The sequence below is a fragment of the Oncorhynchus masou genome, chromosome 32 (assembly GCF_036934945.1).
Source record: "Oncorhynchus masou masou isolate Uvic2021 chromosome 32, UVic_Omas_1.1, whole genome shotgun sequence".
NCBI lineage: Eukaryota > Metazoa > Chordata > Actinopteri > Salmoniformes > Salmonidae > Oncorhynchus > Oncorhynchus masou.
This window is the reverse complement of record NC_088243.1, coordinates 52,463,841-52,488,951: the sequence shown is the minus strand read 5'-3', so window position 1 is coordinate 52,488,951 and position 25,111 is coordinate 52,463,841. Positions and strand designations below refer to the sequence as shown.

The 25,111-nt window shown below is 42.9% G+C and overlaps 1 pseudogene; it reads left to right on the top strand.

Moving 5' to 3' along the window:
- Positions 1-4,042: 4,042 nt before the first annotated feature.
- On the top strand, positions 4,043-18,054 carry LOC135527218 (F-BAR and double SH3 domains protein 1-like; annotated as a pseudogene).
- Positions 18,055-25,111: the final 7,057 nt, after the last annotated feature.

The following is a 25,111-nucleotide window of genomic DNA, read 5'->3' as shown; positions in this document are numbered from 1 at the left end:
ATAGGTTGGAGAAGGTATGAGCAGAGGGAAGAGATGATAGGATGGAAGAGGAGAGAGTAGCGGGGGAGAGAGAGCGAAGGTTGGGACGGCGCGATACCATCCGAGTAGGGGCAGTGTGGGAAGTGTTGGATGAGAGCGAGAGGGAAAAGGATACAAGGTAGTGGTCGGAGACTTGGAGGGGAGTTGCAATGAGGTTAGTGGAAGAACAGCATCTAGTAAAGATGAGGTCGAGCGTATTGCCTGCCTTGTGAGTAGGGGGGAAGGTGAGAGGGTGAGGTCAAAAGAGGAGAGGAGTGGAAAGAAGGAGGCAGAGAGGAATGAGTCAAAGGTAGACGTGGGGAGGTTAAAGTCGCCCAGGACTGTGAGAGGTGAGCCGTCCTCAGGAAAGGAGCTTATCAAGGCATCAAGCTCATTGATGAACTCTCCGAGGGAACCTGGAGGGCGATAAATGATAAGGATGTTAAGCTTGAAAGGGCTGGTAACTGTGACAGCATGGAATTCAAAGGAGGCGATAGACAGATGGGTAAGGGGAGAGAGAGAGAATGACCACTTGGGAGAGATGAGGATCCCGGTGCCACCACCCCGCTGACCAGAAGCTCTCGGGGTGTGCGAGAACACGTGGGCGGACGAAGAGAGAGCAGTAGGAGTAGCAGTGTTATCTGTGGTGATCCATGTTTCCGTCAGTGCCAAGAAGTCGAGGGACTGGAGGGAGGCATAGGCTGAGATGAACTCTGCCTTGTTGGCCGCAGATCGGCAGTTCCAGAGGCTACCGGAGACCTGGAACTCCACGTGGGTCGTGCGCGCTGGGACCACCAGATTAGGGTGGCCGCGGCCACGCGGTGTGGAGCGTTTGTATGGTCTGTGCAGAGAGGAGAGAACAGGGATAGATAGACACATAGTTGACAGGCTACAGAAGAGGCTACGCTAATGCAAAGGAGATTGGAATGACAAGTGGACTACACGTCTCGAATGTTCAGAAAGTTAAGCTTACGTAGCAAGAATCTTATTGACTAAAATGATTGAAATGCTACAGTACTGCTGGAGTAGGCTAGCAGGCAGTGGCTGCGTTGTTGACTTTGTAGGCTAGCTGGTAGTGGCTGCGATGTTGACACTACACTAATCAAGTCGTTCCGTCGAGTGTAATAGTTTCTACAGTGCTGCTATTCGGGGGCTAGCTGGCTAGCTAGCAGGTTGATTGCGTTGCGTTACCTTAAAAGAACGACAATAGCTGGCTAGCTAACCTAGAAAATCGCTCTAGGCTACACAATTGTCTTAGATACAAAGACGGCTATGTAGCTAGCTAGCTACGATCAAACAAATCAAACCGTTGTACTGTAATAGTTTCTACAGTGCTGCTATTCGGGGGCTAGCTGGCTAGCTACGTTAAAAGAACGACAATAGCTGGCCAGCTAACCTAGAAAATCGCTCTAGACTACACAATTGTCTTAGATACAAAGACGGCTATGTAGCTGGCTAGCTACGATCAAACAAATCAAACCGTTGTACTGTAGTGAAGTGAAATGAAAATGTGATAGTACCTGTGGAGCGACGCGGAATGTTGACCGGGTAGTTGAAGTACCGCTTGCCGTGCGGTAGTAGAGCGAACAGTCTATGACTTGTTCCTTCCTACTGAAGCCTATGTTTGTATAAATACAGTTGAAGTTGTAAGTTTACATACTCCTTAGCCAAATATATTTAAACTCAGTTTTTCACTATTCGTGACATTTAATCCTAGTAAAAATTCCCTGTCTTAGGTCAGTTAGGATCACCACTTTATTCAAGAATGTGAAATGTCAGAATAATAGTAGAGAGAATGATTTATTTAAGATTTTATTTCCTTCATCTAATTCCCAGTGGGTCAGAAGTTTACATACACTCAATTAGTATTTGGTAGCATTTTTTGAAGTCTTGGCTGATTTCTTTTGTTTTTCCCATGATGTCAAGCGAAGAGGCACAGAGTTTGAATGTTGGCCTTGAAATACATCCACAGGTACACCTCCAATTGACTCAAATGATGTCAATTAACCTATCAGAAGCTTCTAAAGCCATGACATTTCTGGAATTGTCCAAGCTGTTTAAAGGCACAGTCAACTTCGTGTATGTAAACTTCTGACCCACTGGAATTGTGATACAGTGAATTATAAGTTAAATAATCTGTCTGTAAACAATTTTTGGAAAAATGACTTGTGTCATGCATAAAGTAGATGTCCTAACCGACTTGCCAAAACTATAGTTTGTTAACAAGAAATTTGTGGAGTTGGCAAAAATTAGTTTTAATGACTACAACCTATGTAAACTCCCAACTGTACATACTGTACATACCTGATAAGTATGGCTGTATATGGCCCCAGTATGGCTGCAATTTGCATTGTCGACATCACAAGAACCATTAAATACACTAAGGATGCTGAGTATGTGACACAGAATGATCTATGGCTGAGCTTTCAGCTCCAGTCTAGCATCTGATCAGTGTTTAGAGATATTAGCTTTCAAGGTATGTGCTGTGAGCCTATTTCTGTCTGCCAATTATTGTATCTTAGAGAGGGAGAGGGAAGGTGAGAGGGGGATATAATTACAGCCTAAATGCAGTTCACTGACATATCCTGGATGAAACTGTGTCTCTATGTGATGTTTATTTTTCATTGCCCAGGTCTTTCAGTAAACAACGGGTTGCCATATAGAAAGAGTACGGTCAGGTGAGAGGACTCTCATCCTACTAATGCTAAATGAGAAGCTGTGGTCGGGTGTGTGTGTGTTATAATGTACCCTTATATGTTCTGTACCACGTCACCCGCTACAGTCATGGTGGGCAGTACACCCTGTGATACGACCTGCCATATCGTAGAGTGGTATATCATTGAGCTAAAATTGGTTTGGAATATCCCCTGGACACTTACCTGCCCTCTCAGGGTCTGTTTTTGTTAGCATCATTTCTACAACTGCTTTAACCAACACTCTCACAGCCCTCCCTACATTAAGGGCATTACTGGGTTAACACTGAGATGCATGCTAAGCTAAAGGACAGAGCTACCACTCACAGGGCCATCACAGCCATCTCTGTGGCTACGGTTGAGTACACAGACGCGTACAATAAGTCCCTCAACCACCTCCGCAGAGCCATCAAACAGGCAAAATGACAATATCGGAGAACAATAACGGCTCAGACGTTCAATGTATGTGGCAGTGGCTACAGTACATTACGGACTAGAAAGGAAGCCCTATCCATGATCTGCCCAATGATGCTTCTCTACCAGACGAACTCAATGCCTTTTACACACACTTCGACAAAAACAACAGAGCCCTGCATGAAGGCCCCTGCTGATCCGGAGGACTGGGGGGGGGGGATCTCTCTCCGAGGCTGACGTGAGTAAGGTTTTTAAACAGATCACCACTTGTAAGGCCGCAGGGCCAGATGGTATTCCAGGGCGTGACGTCAGGGCATGTGCAGCCCAGCCGGCAGGCGTCTTCACTGACTTTTTAAACCTCTCCTTGTAATCCCCACGTTTCAAACCGACTACCATCATTCCTTTTCCCATAAACTCTTAAGGCATCCTGCCACAATGACTACCGCCCTGTAGCACTAGCATCTGTAATAATGAAGTGCTTTGAAAGGCTGGTCCTGGCACACATCAACTCTATCATCGCAGACACCCTGGAGCCACTGCAATTTGCGTTCCACAGAAGATGCAATCTCTATTGCACTCCACACTGCCCTCTCTCACCTTGAAAAGAGGAATACCTATGTGAGGATGCTGTTCATCAAGTACAGCTCAGCGTTCTACACCATAGTGCCTTCCAAGCACGTCACCAAGCTCAGGACCCTGGGACTGAACACCTCCCTTTGCAACTGGATCCTGGACTTCCGGACGGGCCGCCCCCAGGTGGTGAGGGTAGGCAACAACACCTCTGCCACTCTGACCCTCAACACGTGGGCACCTTAGGGGTGTGTGCTTAGCCCCCTCCTGTATTCCCTGTTCACCCATGGCTGTGTGGCCACACACGAGTGCAACTGATGACACAGCAGTGGTAGACCTGATCACCAATGGCGATGAGACAGCCTACAGGGAGGAGGTCAAAGACCTGGGAGTGTGGTGCCAGGACAACAACCACCCCCTTAACGTTGGAGCGGATCGTGAACCACAGGAAACATGGGTGGATACACACCCTCATCCACATCAAAGGTACCGCAGTGCACAAGCTCAAGAGCTTCAAGTTCCTCTGTGTCCACATCACTGAGGACTTAACATTTTTCTCTCACATCAGCACAGTCATGAAGAAGGCATGGCAGTGTCTTTTCTCCCTCCGGAGTCTGAAATGATTTGGCATGGCCCCTCAGATCCTTAAGAACTTATACGGCTGCACCATTGAGAGCATCCTAACTGGTTGTATCACCGTCTGGTATGGCAAGTGCACCGCCCTCGACCAGAAGGCCCTACAGAGGGTGGAGCGGATGACCCAGCAAATCACTGGGGCTCCCGGCCATCCAGGACGTCCATGCCAGGCGGTGTCTGAGAAAGGACCAAAAAATGACTAGACTCCAGCCACCCAAGACATGGACTGTTCTCAATGCTCCCGTCCGGCAGGCAGTACCAGTGCATCAATGTTCAGAGCAACAGACTCCTAAACAGCTTCTATCCCCTGACCATAAGACTGTTTTATGGTTAACAACTACTGACCCCCTCACACCAACGCTGCTAAAATAAACATTTATTATATTTAACACTACCGCTACACTTCTGTTCATTGATTATTGATTGCCATTACCATTCGTATCTAGCTATTTATCCTGCTAATGGTCACTATTACTCCTGTTTACATATTACCATAAGTATTTATATATTCCTGCTACCAGTCACTTTTCAGCCCTGTTTACATGTATATCCACCTATCACTCACACACCCACCCACCACGTATGTTGCTGCCATACTGTTTACTATTATTATCATTATCATTTATCCTACTATCAGTCACTTTCTCCTAATCAGTACTCAAATACTCCAGTATCCATGCTCATTGTAAATTTGGTACTGGCATTGACTCTGTATATTGTGTAGCGGTTTCAGGGCTTGTGTGGTAGATGGACATTATGTGCCTGTGAGGTTTCTTTGTTTTTTGGCTGCCAGGGCCACGGACAGCAATGTGAAGTATTCCCCAGAGACTGCATCAGAACAGGCACACCTGTCTCCACTTGTAATCAGAGCCAAACTGCAGACAGGTGAAACCAATCAGTGCCTCTACTGAACCTCGCCCTGGGTTGTCTTTCATAGTCTTTCTTTTCTTTTCTTTTTTATTATTATTATTATTTTCTTTTTTTGACCTTGGCAGGTGAAGGCGTAGGAGGTTATTGGAAAGACAGAGCATATGGTGAAGGAGGTTTTTAAGAAAAAAGGAAATTGTGATTTCAACAAGGTTTGAACCCCCAAAGACCAAGATTAGAGGACCTTCCACTGGTGACAAAGTGTTTACTCTGTTTGTTTTGAGTTTTGGTATATTAGCCATGTTGCTTTAGCCTGATATTAATAAACTGTTTCAACCCTTCACTTGGACTGGTGGTGTGTGTTTGTGTGTGTAAACCCTGCCTTACAAGGACCTTCGCCACAATATCTTCCTCTCTTATTTCTCTTGTTTTTAAAAAAATAGATTATTTTATTAGTTATTTTATTTTATTAGTTATTGAATACTTCACTGTTGGATATGGCTTGCAAGTTAAGCTTGTCACTGTACTTGTGCATGTGACATAAAACTTGAAACTACTCAAAACACTCATATTGAATGTTTTCATAGAATGTATTCAGATAGAGTTGGTGACTTTCAGGGACCTTGGTGTTGTCTATGTCCTTAAGCAAGGCAGGGGAATACAGCACACATTGTGCATTTGTTTCAGGATCCAGGGAAACAGTTCTAGTTGTGTCATACAGTAGTGCTGATTTCCAATTGGATGTTTCCCCATGGAGCAATATGGATGGTGTAGGTCATTCTGTAAGATTTGCATAATAGGGTTTTTGATTATCTGATGTCTTCATTAAATTATTGAATGGCTGTGTCTGCTTTAGATGTACTAAACTGACCTAATCCTATTAGTTTTCTAACATTAGGACTGGCTGCGTTATAGTGTAGTAACTTCCTATAGTGCCAGACTTAAGAGCATTCCTAATGAGTCTTCTATCAACATGTTGCCGTGGACATTGAACTTGCCTCTGACCATTGTGGTTTCTAGTTTGTTTCCATAGTGAAATAACTGTCCTGTTGTGCTTTTCCTGGTGTTTGTGCTTTTGGCTCTGCTGGTAGTTAGCATCAGTATTGCACCTACAGAGTAGGTCTAACAGTTATAATCATTTTCACATAAATACTTAGGCAAGTCTTTTCCACCCATAGACTGTGAGACTTTGTCCATCTCAGACCCTAGCATCATGGAGAATGTAGCAGGGTGGTGATGGTGAAATAAGAGCCTGTGAACCAATCCCTCCACGTCTGAACATTTCAGAATAAAAGCGGTCTGTGGCTTCAGTATTACTGGTGGCTAGCCCGTAGCGGCTCTGCTATTTGATGTCTGGGTGTGAAGGAGACAGTTTGTTTCTGAGCCAGGCTCCTGGATCAGTTCTCTGACGTCGGCAGTGAGTTCACCTAAAACAGGAAGTGAACACTGGACAGGCCTGTTTTCACTGGGGTGTTGACTGTCCACCAAGTGTTTCGCCGGCAGAGCTTCAAGTATTGATAGCAAACCTCTGCCTTTAGCTCCAAAAATCTGCAAGTTCTCCCGTACACAAAAACAAGAAGTGTTTACTTTAAATTGGGCTCTGCACTTGCATTACAAACCAAATTCCTATTTATAGATCATAACAAGGTTTTTAAGGTGAATTAAATACCCCTGACTGTGTGTCCAATCAACTTTAAAACATTCCTTATTCAGGCTCCCCAGAGGCTGGCCATACAGTTCCAAAAGAAAGACTGGCAAAGAGGCAAGGAAGACTATTTGAACTCTGGGTAACCTATAAGGAGCTTGATAGTTTGATCCCACAACACAATAACATTTTTACCTCCCATTTTGGTGAGACAAGATGCATGCAATGTTTCAAAGGCATATATGAAGGAAACATGTCTTATACAGGGCCTTCGGAAAGTATTCATACCCCTTGACTTATTCCTCATTTTGTTGTTACAGGCTGAATTCAAGATTGATTAAATATTTTTTTTCTTTCTCCCATTTAGACACAATACCCCATAATGAGAAAGTGAAAACAGTTTTTTAAATTTCATTTATTGAAAATGAAATACAGAAATCTAATTTACATAAGTATTCACAACCCTGAGTCAGTACTTTGTAGAAGAAACTTTGGCGGCGATTACATCTTTGTGTAGTCTTGGGTATGTCTGTATCTGCTTTGCACATCTGGATTTGGGGATTTTCTCCCATTCTTCCATACAGATTTTTCTCAAGTTCTGTTAAGTTAAAGTGGGAGTGGGAGTGGGGGTGAACAGCAATCTTCAAATCTTTCCACAGATTTTCAATGAGATTCAAGTCTAGGCTTTGGCTGGGCCACTCATGGACTTTCACATTCTTGTTCTGAAGCCATTCCAGCTTTGCTTGGGCTTTTTTCCATTTCCCAATGATGGAGACCACTCTGCTCTTGGAAACTTTCAAAAGCACAGAAAATAGAAATAGTTTTATACCCTTCCCCAGAATGATGCCTTATCACAATTCTATCTCGGAAATCTACAGACAGTTCCTTGGACTTCATGGTATAGTTTTTGCTCCGACATGCGCTGTTACTGTGGGACCTTATATAGACAGGTGTGTTTCTTTCTAATTCATGTCCAAATAATTGGATTGGCCACAGGTGTACTACAATCAAATTGTAGTGACATCTCCAGGATGATCAAAGGAAATTGGATGCACCCCAGCTCCATTTGGAGTGTCATAGCAAAGGGGTGTGAATACTTATGTAAATGAGCAATTTCTGTATTTAACTTTCAATAAATGTGAGAAAAAAATATAAAAACATGTTTTCACTTTGTCATTACGAGGTATTGTGTGTAGATGGGTGAGGGAAAAAACATCAATTTTATCAATTTTGAATTCAGGCTGTAACACAACAAAATGTGCAATATGTCAAGGGGTATGAATCCTATACTCTCTTCTCTAATCAGACATTCTAACATCAGGGGATGCCATAGCGCTGATGTAATACTCTACGTGTGTGTGTGTGTGTGTGTGTTATTCCCAGAAATGTGTTTGCTGTGTGTAGGTCTCTGAGGCCACGGCGCAGAGCGGACGGTGTCATCTCACGGCCGCCGACCGATATCGCTTACTCACCACTGATGCTCTGAAGAGGTCAACCAAGGAGCTGAGAGCCAAAAGGGTGAGCTGACCTGTGCAGTGGCTTATTGGAGGACACATTGAAGTAATGTATGATACACATTGCAGTGCAGCCTAGTCTGAGTACCCAGATATACTACTTCGCAAAAGTAGTGTAGCGTTCACAACTGTAAATTGTCTTCATCAGGCTTCGCTAAGTTGAGAACGTTGTGTAGAGATTGTTTTGGAGTCTGTTAAAGCTTAACAACCAAAGCCTTTCATTTCCTCTAAACCTTTGTAGACAAGGCAGCAAATTGATCAGTTCTTACTGTGGAATTCCTCTCAATCTTTATGCTACTCTGAGGTAGTTGTTGTTAATGACAGATAATCAAACAAAGCAGGGATGTGAGTTACTCATTAGTCTCGAAAAGATTGTGATCTAATGGTTACTATTGGAGCGGTGGAGAACCGTAGAAAACCCATCACAATATCACAGCTTAGACCTCCACATGCTACATGCACTGTTAAACTATGTACAGTATTTGTCATGCAATACACATAAAGTGTAAATGCAGTAAACTCGTTTCACTGTGGATATAGATACTTTTGTACCTGTTTCGTCCAGCATCTTCCCGTGGAGGTATTTCAAGGCCTACCTTCAAACTCAGTGCCTCTTTGCTTGACATAATTGAAAATCTAAAGAAAGCAGCCAAGACCTCAGAAAAACAATTGTAGACCTCCACAAGTCTGGTTCATCCTTGGGAGCAATTTCCAAAAGTGTGAAGGTACCACGTTCATCTGTACAAACAATAGTACGCAAGTATAAATACCATGGGACCACGCAGCCATCATACCGCTCAGGAAGGAGATGTGTTCTGTCTCCAAGAGATGAACGTACTTTGGTGCGAAAAGTGCAAATCAATCCCAGAACAACAGCAAATGACCTTGTGAAGATGCTGGAGGAAACAGGTACCAAAGTATTTATATCTACAGTAAAATGAGTCCTATATCGACATAACCTGAAAGGCCACTCAGCAAGGAAGAAGCCACTGCTCCAAAACTGCCATAAAAAAAGCCAGACTACGGTTTGAAACTGCACATAGTGACAAAGATCGTACTTTTTGGAGAAATGTCCTCTGGTCTGATGAAACAAATGTATAACTGTTTGGCCATAAGGACCATTGTTATGTTTGGAGGAAAAAGGGGGAGTCTTATAAGACAAAGAACACCATCCCAACTGTGAAGCACGGGGGTGGCAGCATCATGTTGTGGGGGTGCTTTGCTGCAGTAGGGACTGGTGCACTACACAAAATAGATGGCATCACGAGGAGGAAAATTATGTGGATATATTTCAAGCTTGGTCTCAAATGGGTCTTCCAAATGGACAATGACCCCAAGCATACTTCCAAAGGCAAAATGGCTTAAGGAAAGCAAAGTCAAGGTATTGGAGTGGCCATCACAAAGCCCTGACCTCAATCCAAAAGAAAATGTGTGGGCAGAACTGAAAAAGCGTGCGTGAGCAAGGAGGCCTTACAAACCTGACTCAGTTACACCAGCTCTGTCAGGAGGAATGGGCCAACATTCACCCAACTTATTGTGGGAAGATTGTGGAAGGCTACCCGAAACGTTTGACCGAAGTTAAACAATTTAAAGGCAATGCTGCCAAATACTAATTGAATGTATGTAAACTTCTGACCCACTGGAAATGTGATGAAAGAAATAAAAGCTGAAATAAATCATTCTCTCTACTATTTGTCTTAAATTTCACATTCTTAAAATAAAGTGGTGATCCTAACTGACCCAAGACAGGGAATTTTTTACTAGGATCAAATGTCAGGAATTGTGAGTTTAAATGTATTTGGCTAAGGTGTATGTAAACTTCCAACTTCAACTGTATATACATATATACAGTGGGGCAAAAAAGTATTTAGTCAGACACCAATTGTGCAAGTTCTCCCACTTAAAAAGATGAGAGAGGCCTGTAATTTTCATTATAGGTACACTTCAACTATGACAGACAAAATTAGAAAAAAATGCACCTGTTTGAACTTGTTATCAGACACCTGTCCACAACCTCAAACAGTCACACTCCAAACTCCACTATGGCCAAGACCAAAGAGCTGTCAAAGGACTCCAGAAACAAAATTGTAGACCTGCACCAGGCTGGGAAGACTGAATCTGCAATAGGTAAGCAGCTTGGTTTGAAGAAATCAACTGTGGGAGCAATTTTTAGGAAATGGAAGACATACAAGACCACTGATAATCTCCCTTGATCTGGGGCTCCACGCAAGATCTCACCCCGGGGACCAAAGTAACAAAGCCTACCATCAGTAACACACTACGCCGCCAGGGACTCAAATCCTGCAGTGCCAGACGTGTCCCCCTGCTTAAGCCAGTACATGTCCGGCCAGTACATGTCCAGTTTGTTAGAGAGCATTTGGATGATCCAGAAGAAGATTGGGAGAATGTCATATGGTCAGATGAAACCAAAATATAACTTTTTGGTAAAAACTCAACTCGTCGTGTTTGGAGGACAAAGAATGCTGAGTTGCATCCAAAGAACACCATACCTACTGTGAAGCATGGGGGTGGAAACATCATGCTCTGGGGCTGTTTTTCGGCAAAGGGACCAGGACGACTGATCAGTGTAAAGGAAGGAATGAATGGGGCCATGTATCGTGAGATTTTGAGTGAAAACCTCCTTCCATCAGCATATACAGTGCCTTGCGAAAGTATTCGGCCCCCTTGAACTTTGCGACCTTTTGCCACATTTCAGGCTTCAAACATAAAGATATAAAACTGTATTTTTCTGTGAAGAATCAACAACAAGTGGGACACAATCATGAAGTGGAACGACATTTATTGGATATTTCAAACTTTTTTAACAAATCAAAAACTGAAAAATTGGGCGTGCAAAATTATTCAGCCCCCTTAAGTTAATACTTTGTAGCACCACCTTTTGCTGTGATTACAGCTGTATGTCGCTTCTATCAGTTTTGCACATCGAGAGACTGAATTTTTTCCCCATTACTCCTTGCAAAACAGCTCGATCGCAGTGAGGTTGGATGGAGACCATTAGTGAACAGCAGTTTTCAGTTCTTTCCACAGATTCTCGATTGGATTCAGGTCTGGACTTTGACTTGGCCATTCTAACACCTGGATATGTTTATTTTTGAACCATTCCATTGTAGATTTTGCTTTATGTTTTGGATCATTGTCTTGTTGGAAGACAAATCTCCGTCCCAGTCTCAGGTCTTTTGCAGACTCCATCAGGTTTTCTTCCAGAATGGTCCTGTATTTGGCTCCATCCATCTTCCCATCAATTTGAACCATCTTCCCTGTCCCTGCTGAAGAAAAGCAGGCCCAAACCATGATGCTGCCACCACCATGTTTGACAGTGGGGATGGTGTGGTCAGGGTGATGAGCTGTGTTGCTTTTACGCCAAACATAACGTTTTGCATTGTTGCCAAAAAGTTCAATTTTGGTTTCATCTGACCAGAGCACCTTCTTCCACATGTTTGGTGTGTCTCCCAGGTGGCTTGTGGCAAACTTTAAACGACACTTTTTATCGATATCTTTAAGAAATGGCTTTCTTCTTGCCACTCTTCCATAAAGGCCAGATTTGTGCAATATACGACTGATTGTTGTCCTATGGACAGAGTCTCCCACCTCAGCTGTAGATCTCTGCGGTTCATCCAGAGTGATCTTGGGCCTCTTGGCTGCATCTCTGATCAGTCTTCTCCTTGTATGAGCTGAAAGTTTAGAGGGACGGCCAGGTCTTGGTAGATTTGCAGTGGTCTGATACTCCTTCCATTTCAATATTATCGCTTGCACAGTGCTCCTTGGGATGTTTAAAGCTTGGGAAATCTTTTTGTATCCAAATCCGGCTTTAAACTTCTTTACAACAGTATCTCGGACCTGCCTGGTGTGTTCCTTGTTCTTCATGATGCTCTCTGCGCAACGGACCTCTGAGATATCACAGTGCAGGTGCATTTATACGGAGACTTGATTACACACAGGTGGATTGTATTTATCATCATTAGGTCAACATTGGATCATTCAGAGATCCTCACTGAACTTCTGGAGAGAGTTTGCTGCACTGAAAGTAAAGGGGCTGAATAATTTTGCACGCCCAATTTTTCAGTTTTTGATTTGTTAAAAAAGTTTGAAATATCCAATAAATGTCGTTCCACTTCATGATTGTGTCCCACTTGTTGTTGATTCTTCACAAAAAAATACAGTTTTATATCTTTATGTTTGAAGCCTGAAATGTGGCAAAAGGTCGCAAAGTTCAAGGGGGCCGAATACTTTCGCAAGGCACTGTATATACCCCAATTTGGGTGAAGTATCCTCCTACTCTCTAAACATTACATCTTTATTGCTAGGCAGGACGTTAAGTGATGCAGGCAATAAACTGTTCCTTCTCCCTTCATGTGACCTGACCTGACCTCGACCCTCATTCCTCACTAAACCACCTCCCTCCACCCTTATCAGTGACTGCAACCATGTGGCTGCCTTTCCTTTACTCAGTACATTCAAAGCTTTAATTGCCTCGAGCATATACTGTACATTCCTCCTACAGATAACCATTAACTTCTGGTGTGGAAACCAGACTCTGGCTCTCTTCATTTCCATTGGACACCTGATAATTAACCCTATTTCAAGTTTAGAAGTCAGAACCCATCAATGAGGGATAAAAAAGATTTAATCAATTTTAGAATAAGTCTGTAATCTAACAAAATGTGGATAAAGACAAGGGGTCTGAATACTTTCCGAAGGCACTGTAGAGGACACCAGGGGCACAACTTTGGTTTTAGAACTGGAGAGGACATAACATACATGTATAATTTATTTATTTATTATCCAGTCTGATAAACACTCCAGACAGCCTACCCGCCCACTTGGAGGCGTGTGCATGGTCCTAAAGCACACCGTTGCCTCATTTTGTATCACATTCCAGTGATAAAACTGGGGGGACAAAAATGGGGGGACATGGGCCCCCCCCCCTACCCCGTCCCCAGTGAAAGTTGCGCCCTTGGAGTACACATATTTCCAAAAGGTTAATGGTTTGGTTATATGCTTTACTATGTAGAAATGCCTTCAATAAAGCATGTACGAATAATGTAGTTGAGTTTTTAAATATTGTCCTCTACTTAGACACCTTACCCTTTGCCTTTTGATTACCTGTAATATTAGAATTTATTGCAAAATGGAGCACATTTTATAATCTACTCACTCCTCCCTGTTACCCATGTCCAGCTGAATGCCAAGCTCAAAGAGTATGACCAGAGACTGACAGAGGTGCGTAATGAATACCTTCCATCAAATCCCATCACCAGTACTACTACACTGCAGAGCTGACTGCCATCATGAGGGTAAGACCACCTGGCATCTCCGAACTTCATACTGTCTCTCTGGATTCTCATCATTGGCTGTTGTTTTAGGCATATTAGATGGGCTCTTATAGGAATGAGCACTTTGCATAGTCTGCACTCTCAGACGTCCCTCTTATCACTGAAGAAAAACATTCCTTTGTGTGTATGACTTTAATCATTTCCTGTCTGTGGTTGTCTTAGCTGTAGAGCTGAGAGCACCAACGTCAGCGAAATTAACCCAAATATGAAATCCTCATATGTTTTCTTTTCACTTTTTGCCTTTGCAAAGTAATCAGGTGAGTCAAAAGTTCAGCTCAGCAGAAAACATTAATTTAAGGGTTATTTTCCCCACAGAACATTCATAACACCACAATCTACTTGAATGTGCCTCTTCATTTCTCACTCAAGGGAAATCTCTCTGTGACTCAACTCTTATTATTGCAGTAACAAATGCAATTCATTATGAATCAGTTGATTAAAATCCTCCCAAGTAAATTTCCAACTCAAAACACCTCTGATTTTGTCTGGCATGAGGGCTTCAGCCATAACCCCAGTTCTCACTTCTGCATTTACCCAACAGAGACTGTACGGCGACCTGTATGACCAAATCCGAGAGAACTTCACTCTGCTGTGCTGCACAGATATCGACACCTGCCAGTCCACGCACAGAGGCTTTAGTGAGATCTGCGAAAACTCCACCAAGGTGAGGTCAGGCGTGGGACCCACTGGAGCTCTTTTCACAGTAAAACCCTACACGGACAATAGTTCCTCTCTTATGCCAAGAGCTGTGACATTCCTCACTTGGGCACTGCTGACGGTGGCCAGGCAGAATGTTCTGTTCTGTGGGAGTCAGTGAGACAGATTTGTTTGGTTGTTTTTCCTCCTGGAGTCCCCGGCCTTCACCAGAACGGCCGGCTTTCACTTCCAGGTTACCCCTAAAGACAAGGTGTGGCTCGCTTTGATACCACTCTCCTTGGTTACCATGTAAACACCATTATATGGCAATTAATATCCACAAGGCTGTTTTGATAAAAGCCTGATTGTGGTGAAAATGTTTACATTTTCATGGAGTGAATGGTGCTTTGTGTGTGAGATAATCCCAGCTTCACCTCTCCTGTTCTTCCTAAAGGTGTGCATTCTGAAGCAATAGAGCTCCAGGATTGACCATCCATGATATCAACAATATAGTGTTTTAAGGCTATACAGTGTTTGTTTACATTTACATTGTTTACAAACAAGCGCATATTTTGGGTTCTGATGGGTACCCAAATGGGTGGGATCGTTGAACTAAGCCCATGAGGCATTTATAAGTTCTATTCTTCAGGAATCAATGGGTATATATCATTCATTTATAAGTCCAAATTGATGTAGCAACTAAGCTTTAAGCAGGCTCTATTAACAGACCAGAGTTCCTATTTTATTCACCCGTGTTAGCCTTCTGCAGAGGTGGACGAAGCTATTTTATGCTAAGTGAGTGGTGTGTGTGATGAAGAAAGAAACGAAGGCTGCATCATGTGTCCTAGGCCTATAGACAAATCTCTGCAGATGCCGGATGCTTTGTACTACTAGATCCGTTCATAGATCTAATGGCAGGGCTCTCTCCTGCACTCTGCCTGGCCCATTGAGGTAGGTGGCTGCCCCGTATCTGTATCCGAACGGAACGCGTGAGTCACTGTCTACTTCCCACATCACACAAGGACAAATGCAAATGCTGCCGGCACCATGAGTCAGTTGGCACTGTTCCTTCAATCCACACACTTCACCCACCTCCTCCTGCTTTACTCGGTTGTCTTTGTCTTCAATAAAAAAATGGTGATCGAGACTTTGCAGTGGCCTGGAAAACCATGTTTCTTTCCTTTACTTTACGGGACAGACGTTGGGTTTAGGAAGAATAATGCAGACAATATGCTGCTAATATTACCCTAATATGATGCTAATGCCCACCCCAGATGTCCTTGTTGACGACAACCCTTTTTTTGCTGTGCTGTATAATGATGAAATCTCTCATCCTTAATTGGTGAAACGGCCACGTCCATTTGGGATATTACAGCAACAAAGAAGTTACTGCAAACAACAAACACTGTTGACGTCCTTGTCATTGTCCCCCCTCGGACATCATTGCACGTGTGATTTTTTGTTGTTGGTTTTTACCACTCTGCCGGACCCTCCTCTCTTCTGATTAATCAACGAAACAATAACAAAGGGCGCTGGGGGCGAACAGTGGTGCTGTTCCTCCAAATGCGGATTCATCTTTAAGGTGTTGATGTATCGTGTCTGAGGGATGACAGTGTGCTAGGTGTGGCTGTAAAAAGTTTGACTGAGTAAAATCAATCTCGGACAAAGTGCCTGTGAGAGACGTGGTGACAGGTGGTAGAAAGGTGCATGTGTGTGTGTGTCCAGGTTAGCCAGGAGTCCAGGCTGGCGAGCACCGCCATGACCCAGGCAGACGAGTAGCTAGAGAGGGATTGGAGGCTGAGCGAGGCAGATATGTCCAACGAAGACATCTCCGAGAGCGAGTCTGAGTTTACAGACTTTGACGAATATGATAAAGATGGTGACACTTTCATTGATTCGACTTTGTGCTCGATGCCGTGCGGATACCCCTTGGCTTGCAGGGTTCTCCACAGCCATCAGGTGAGAATATCATAACTTACTGTTTTGGAAATGAAAGCGTGCAAAGTCAATATTACAGGAATGGGATTTTAGTCTCAGGTTTTATAGTGTGCAATTGGCCCCACCCATCTTCTTGTAGGCCTGCCACGGAGATGAGCTTATCAATCACAGAGGGGGAGGAGCTTCAGGTTATAGAGGATGGAGACATGGAGGACTGGCTGAAGGTAAAGGACAGGTTTCTCTCTGGCTGCGCCACAGATGGCAGCCTATTCTCTATATATTGTGCACTATTTTTGACCAGAGGCCTATGGGCGAATAGCGTGCCATAGAGGAAATAGGGTGCCATTTAGGACACATCTTATGCCTACATGAACAGTGCTATTTACTGTAGCAGTCAGTTGGTCCCATACATTGACTACAGTACAATTACCCTCTACCAAACTGCTGCAGTCTCCCCACGTCTTGTTTATACTCATCATAGAGTAAACACACTACTGCCCTTCCTGTGTGAGAGATGTACGAGGTCGCAACCTCATCCTTACTGACCCATAACAGTTTTGAAATCTATTGAGATGCCATAATTGAATAAATAAAGTCCTAATTTTGAGCATCACTGCATGTGTGCTCTTTTTGCAGGCCCATAATACAGCAGGCCAGGTTGGCTATGTCCCTGAGAGGTACCTGCAGTTCCTGTTGTCCCTAGCAGAAGGCTCCTCTGCCTACCTTAAGCTGGGCATCCCTGGTCCCCAGCTGGACTGGTCCTTGAACAGCTCCAGTTCTTCATCAGAACCCTCCAAGAAGGAGCAGGGCCGCTCCCCCTCACTCTGGGGGTTAGTAGAAGCTCTCCTCTCTTAAGAATCATCGCTCAACAATATCCAGAAAGCCAGTTCCTCTCTCCCCTCTGAATGCGTGTGAGACGATTCACCAAATTCCAGGTTCAATGCGTAATTGATATTACTGTGTCTCCATCTTGTTAATCATTAGTAATGTAAACAACGTTTCCCCCATGTATTATTGTCTCTGATTTCCGAGTGTGGGTGTGCTCTGTGATGCAGGCCTGGCGCGGGCACCGAATGGGTACCAGGGCCAAGGGGCAGAGGAGCTGACCTTCCTAAAAGTGGCAGTCATCAGACACCTGCGCTACCACCAGGAAGAGGTGGATGACGGCTTCTGGGAGGAAGAGCTGGACGGATGTGTGGGGGGTCTTCCCTTCTCTGGTTGTGGAGCTGTTGGGAGACCCGAGGAAGAGGCGAGAGATCTGGTTAACCCTCTAAAAGAGACGTTGTCGTCAAATGTACCTTCAATCAAAGCATACAGGGGTTGATGAGAAAGAAAGCTCCGAACAGTATGGATGAGGTCTAATGGTGTGGTGTGCCACCATGTGGCATATTGTTGTAGTACTGTACAACACATTCCATAAGACTAGTCAGGCGATAGAAGATGAATCTCTGCAGATAGAATTGGAGGATGTTGAAAAAAATCTCTGCATTCTCTACTCAAGGGGATTATCTGATGTTGTTTTTATGACCTGAAGTCCCATTGTTTCGACATTCTATTCCGCAGCATTCACACCCCTACTCTTCCTCTGTTCTCTCCACCCACTCCTATCTCTGGAACACTGCGGTCTCTTCTGCTCCTCACCTGGCCCTGGGTCCTGGTCTGTAAACAGTACACCTCCTAGAGATCTGGAGGACAGATTGGAAGCTGCTGTCCCACTGGAAATACAGAGGCTGTCAGACAGCAAGGCAGGCGGGGATTCACACTCATAGACTTCATAGACTAGGCGGGGATTAAACCTCATAGACTTCATAGACTTCGTTGTCAAGGAACAGTACCATGCAAGTCCTTGAATATCAAGCTGATTATTAAGAAGTAGAAGGTGTAACACACCACAAAGACCCTGCCTAGATCAGGCAATTCCTCCAAACCGGATGACTGAGCAAGTAGGAGACTGATCAGAGAGGCTAACAAGAGTCCAATGGCACCCTTGAAAGAGCTGCATGTGTGCATGTGACGACAATATCCCAAGTATATATGTTAGGGTGGCAAGCTGGAAGCCATTACTCAAGAAAACCCACTTTGAATCCCGTTTGAAGTAAGCAAAAAAAGACTTGGGAGATTCTGTAGCCAAAAAACGTTTGTGGTCTGACGAAACAAAAATGTAAAGCGTTACAAGCCCAGCGTGGCACATCACCCAAAGAACACCAAACCAACTGTGAAGCATGTTGGTGGCAGTATCATGTTATGGGGATATTTTCTAGGGCACTTATCAGGATAGAAGGTGTAATTAATTGACCAATGTACAGAAAATTCCTTGAGGAAAACCTGCTGCCATCTGCAAGAATTTGAAACTGGGACAGAAGTTCACCTTTCAGCATGACAACGACCCGAAGCACACAGCCAAAGCTACGGTGGAGTGGCTAAGGAATAACAAAGGTAAATGTCCTTGAGTGGCCGATCAGAGCCCCGACCTAAATCCAATAGAACATTTGTGGCATGACTTGAAGATTGCTGTCCATCAACGCTCCCCAAGGAACTTGACATAGCATGAACAGTTTTGTAAAGAAGAATGACCAAATATTGCCAAAGTTGGTAGAGACCTAGTTCAACAGACTCACAGCTGTAATTTGTGCCAAAGGTGCTTACACCAAGTATTCACTCAGGGGGGGTGGAGACTTAACCAATTATGATATTTTGTTTTGTATTTTTTATATTTTTTCACAACTCTGAGGCACTGACACATTAAAATGTGAAAAAGATTCAACGGGTTTAGACTTTCTATAGGCACTGTATGTATTTGCTTATGATCAATACATGATTGTTTGTGATCCTGTAGAAATGTGAAGTATTGTGATATTAATTATACAGCAGTAAATAATATTCTATTCTACATATCATGTTCTATTTCCATGATAAACAGAATGAAACATGGACACTGGGATTTATTAAACAATCTTCCTGGCGTGTGTGTGTTTACGCTTATTAATATCTTACCAATGTATTACAGGATGAGTATCAAAAAGCAAAGTTCTCATCAGAATTACACTCCTAAATTGTGTTAAAAGCAAGTAAACTGCAAAATTAGTAATATGGACACAAGATAAAATTCATAGCTTTAATATATACTTTGATTCCTTAATAATTGTTTGTTGTACAGCTGCATTTTCACATTTGAGACATACTTAAATCATCAGGTCGTTGATTAATAGTATATAGTATCAGTCAAAAGTTTGGACACACCTACTCATTCCAGGGTTTGTGTTTATTTTTATTACCATTTTCTACATTGTAGAATAATAGTGAAGACATCAAAACTATGAAATAACACATATGGAATCATGTAGTAACCAAAAAAGTGTTCAACAAATCACAATATATTTTATATTTTTGATTCTTCTTTGTTTTTGATTCTTCTTTGCACACTCTTGGCATTCTCTCAACCAGCTTCGAGAGATAGTCACCTGGAATGCAGGTGTGCCTTGTTAAAAGTTAATTCTTGGAATTAGTTTCCTTTTTAATGCATTTGAGCCAATCAGTTTTTTTGTGACAAGGTAGGGGTGGTATACAGAAGATATTCCTATTTGGTAAAAGACCAAGTCCATATTATGGCAAGAATATCTCAAATAAGCAGAGAGAAATGACAGTCCATCATTACTTTAGGACATGAAGGTCAGTCAATCCAGAAAATCCAGAAAAAAAACTTTGAAAGTTTCTTCAAGTGCAGTCGCAAAAACCATCAAGCGCTATGATGAAACTGGCTCTCATGAGGACCACCACAAAAAAGGAAGACCCAGAGTTACCTCTACTGAAAAGGATACGTTCATTAGAGTTAACTGCAACTCAGATTGCAGCCCAAATAAATGCTTCACAGAATTCAAGTAACAGACACATCTCAATATCAATATCAGAGGAGACTGTGTAAATCAGGCCTCCATGGTCAAATTGCTACAAAGAAACCACTACTAAAGGACACCAATATGCAGAGGAGACTTGCTTGGGCCAAGAAAAATGAGCAATGGACATTAGACTGGTGCAAATCTGTCCTTTGGTCTGATGAATTTGAGATTTCTGGTTCCAACCACCGTGTCTTTGTGAGATGCAGAGGAGGTGAACGGATGATCTCCGCATGTGCGGTTCCCACCGTGAAGAATGGAGGAGGTGTGGAGTGCTTTGCTGGTGACACTGTCAGTGATATATTTAGAATAAGGTACACTTAACCAGCATGGCGACCACTGCATTCTGCAGCGATATGCCATCCCAACTGGTTTGAGCTTAGTGGGACTATCATTTGTTTTTCAACAGGACAATGACACAACACATCTCCAGGCTGTGTAAGGTCTATTTGACCAAGAAGCAGAGTGAAAGGAGTGCTGTATCAGAAGACCTAGCCATCACAATCACCCAACCTCAACCCAATTGAGGTGGTTTGGGATGTGTTGGACCGCAGTGTGAAGGAAAAGCAGCCAACAAGTGCTCAGCATATGTGGGAACTCCTTCAAGACTGTTGGAAAATAATTTCAGGTGAAGCTGGTTGAGAGAATGCCAAGAGTGTGCAAAGCTGTCATCAAGGCAAAGGGTGGCTACTTTGAAGAATCTCAAATATAAAATATATTTTGATTTGTTTAACACTTTTTTTGGTTACTACATGATTCCATATGTGTTATTTCATAGTTTTGATGTCTTCACTATTATTCTACAATGTAGAAAATTGTAAAAATAAAGAACAACCCTTGAATGAGTAGGTGTGTTCAAACTGGTTCTGTACATGTATGTTTACCTTGTGTTTTTCCAGCTTCTGTCAATTAAGACATGCAATATATGATTCTAAGGCCACTACAAACACATTTAGATATAGTTTAAACTCAATGGACACAGAGTGAGACTACTTGAGGAGTTAGGTAATTGCTGTGAACTGGTAATACATGTAGCAGCCATAAACAGCAGAAGGGACCAAATGTAGGAAACACAAACATTGCTTTGATTAGTGTGCTTTTGTTTACCAGTTCATTTGAAAACATTAAATCTTAATTGAAATCAGTCATATTCTGTGCTTGGTGGAGCTGTAACCATATTACCATTCACAAGTGTAGTGACAGTACTATTTGCTGGTGAAACATTTATGCCTGTGGCATACAGTATATAGTAAGCTCTTCATTTCTTGACCATCTCACACCACTGATGTATATTATAGTAAACAGTATATCTAATGCATTTAAGCGCTGTTATGTTAGCTGTTCTTTATTGCGTATTATAATTTTAAATGTTTATACTATCTCTACAAGGCTACACAAACAATCCCATTCAAATCTGATCAACCCTTTACATTCTGAAGTGGATCACAGTCATTTAACCTGGCATTTGCTTCCTTGACAAAACAAAAATCATACATTTTTTCAAAACAAGTATTCAATTAAGGATTTAGTCACATCAAAACCTTACACTTTCTAAGTGCAATGCATCTGTAGTAAATTGATACAGATGTCTTCACTTTCAACAAATATTCAATTACATCCCTGTTGACATTAAGGAAGCAAATCTAGATTAAATAAACTGGTATTCAACAGTGCACATTATTTCCATAAAGTCAAGTAAAGCTCAGGAATATTGTCATTGCATGGCTAAAACCGTATTCTCTGCATAACAATAAAGACATATGTTGTGCAAAAAGAATTACACAGACTTGATGCCTTCTTGACATAGAATATGTTTCACATCAAGGCTGCGTTTACACAGGCAGCCCAATTCTGATCTTTTGCCACTAATTTGACTTTTGACCAATCAGATCTTTTCACATAATTGGGCAAAAGATCTGAATTTGGCTGCCTGTGTAAATAGCCTAAAAATTACATTGGCATTTTGTTAAAATGATGAAGTGTAGTGAGAAGAAATGGGAATCGATGAGAGAGAAGAGGTGAGATGTGTGCTGTGTGTATACAAGAGGGAAACACTGTTCACTCCTACAGATCTGGGGGATATTCATTAGTGCACACCGTAGCAAAATGCTTTGCAACGGAAAACAAAAACAAAACTTTCTCATTGGACAAAATCAGGTAGGTCCCTCCATGTTTCGGCCCTTTTGCTTCTACTTCGTTCCTTATAAATACACCCCTGAAAAGATATGTTTTTGTTCAGGACAACACATTCTAACTATTAGCATCTGAGTGTTTTCTTTGCCAAAGAGTATGTAGCTCAGTGGGAATAGTGAGGTCACCCTGACGGTAAACAAATTACTTCCAAACAAATGAATACTGTGAATCACAATAAATAAACTAGCACCCTAATGATGTGTATTTATCAACTCCAGTGCTAGCCTATGATTTCTATATAATTTCTAAAATAGGATCAGAATAATACTTCAGATTGTAAGCTACTCCTGTATGCTTCCAAGTAAACAAATAAACAACAATAATAATATGTTCCAGTACCTTAACATTTTATTCTAAAAATCATTAGCTAATAGCACTATTCAGACTGAAATATGATTGAGTATTTGTTAAAGTTGTTTAAGGACTATTTGTTTCAGATGGCTAGATAAAAATGTACATTTATGAACATAACTAATGTTCCCTGAAGGAGGGAATGAGGTATAACATACAAATAAAATTACATTTTATTTGTCACATGCGCTGAATACAACAGGTATAGTGAGGTCACCTTACTGTGATGCTTACTTACAAGTCCTTAACCAACAATGCAGTTTTAAGAAAATAGAGTTAAGAAAATATTTACTAAATAAACTAAAGTAAAAAATTAAAAACATACTATAGAGAGTCGACGACCAATCACACCTGAAGCAAACTAAAAACACCCAACGGGCCAATGAATACAGAGTCCACCCTCGGGAGCCCCGCCTTCCTGGCTATAACACCGGGGCCAGCATTAATTTCCTCAAATCAGTACCACTACAGCGAGCCCAAACACCCTGACGGCACAAGGCCAAAATATGTTATACCTCGTTCCTTCCTTTAGGGAACTTTAGTTATATTCATAACTGTACATTCCCTTTCAGTCGGTCACTCGGCATAACATACTATGGGGACATACAATCATACCAAAAGCCGGCTCAGGGGGTACCAAACTAGGAGGCCCATGGCAGCCCAATCACCAAGGTTCCACAGGCTCCAGAAAGGGGTTATAGAAGCCATATTTTTCCCTAACACTTATCCGAGAGGCATGACCTGTCAGAGCCTCATGAGGCCTGAACTGTCAGAGCCCCATATGGATAACCAGAACCTGCAGCAACTTGGTTATGCGCACTGACACGCTGCCACTGCATAGACCCCACGGTTCCAAGAACAATACTTATTTACCTTACGAGCCTGAAATGTCATAACTTGTACAAGGCACTGCAAGTACAAAACAACAGAACACCTGTCGTGGCTTGGTAAAGCACACACGTGCACTGCATAGCATTGACCAGAGCCCAAGGCTCAAATCTACAGGGAATTGTGGTAACCCTAAAAAATAGATGTTTTATTGTCACGTACTGTACACCGGATAGGTGCAGTGAAATGTGTTGTTTTACAGGGTCGGGTATTCGACCCAGCTACCTTTTGGTTACTGGCTCAACGCTCTAACCACTACTGGCCCAATTCTGCCTGACAAATGCATACTGCATTTGGCAGCCCAAGACTCAAATCCACAGGAAAACTGTGGTAACCCGGACAAAACGCTGCCTAACATCGACCACGGCGGCCCAAGTCCGTAGACCCTACCAGTTCCAAAAAGGCTCCCACAGAGACCCAAGGAGTCTGGAATGCCAGAACTCACACAAGGAGCCGCAAGTCCAAACCAACAGGGCATCTGCTGTGACTTGAAAATTAGCATTTGTGTGCCGCCTCATCAACGAACCACGGCAGTCCAAGGCTCAAACCCACAAGGAAACTGTAGCAACCCGGATAAATGCACAATCTGCGCTCAGTCTAACTCCCGGACCCAGCCATAAGAACACTATGAATCACACTGGGAGCAGTTATGTCCAAGAGATAAAACCTCACAAAGGCCTGTGGGGAACCCCAACTCGCTGCAGCACAGATATCAGGAATCATAATTCCCCTGAACAATGCCCAAGACACAGCCACACCCATAACGGAGCGAGGATGCACACCGCTAGGTAACCCTTGTCTTTTGCTGTACATGCCAATTAGACAGCCTCCACAATCCAATGAGAAAGATGAAAGCAACCTACCCCAAGCTGGATTAGCAAAACAGACAAAAAACTGGTCACAAACATGGATATCCTTGATCCTATCCATATACTGTATGTGCATAAAAGCACGCACCAGACACAGGCCATGCAACTTCCTTTGTTCGCTGGAAGCAAACGGAGGAGGTGAGACAGGGAACAGCTGAAAAGCTGTAGGAATTAGGGTTAACCGATGCATTAGGACGTAACACCACCTTGCAGGCGCAAACTCCAAACAGGAAGGGTGTACTGATAGCGTGTGGAGATCGCCCCAACGCACTTTGCCGCCAAGGCCATAAGCAGGACAGTCTTGTAGGAAAGGACCTTCAGGTCTACAGACTCCGATGGTTCAAAAAGAGGCTCACACAATGTGTCCAGGACCAAATCCAGGTCCCAGGTCGGTGCCATAGACTTAGACACTGGTCTGAGCCAACACACGCCTTTCAGGAACCGCACCACCAGAGGACACGCTAAGATGGCTGCCACAAACTTATAGTGTAGAAAAGAAATGCCCTGCTCATAAAGCTCTTGCAAGAACACCAACATGTCCACCAAGGAGCTCTGTAAAGGAGAAAATCCTTTAATCTTACACCAACTCTCAAATGCACACAACTTAGACGTTAGAGGAAGCTCGTGCCCGA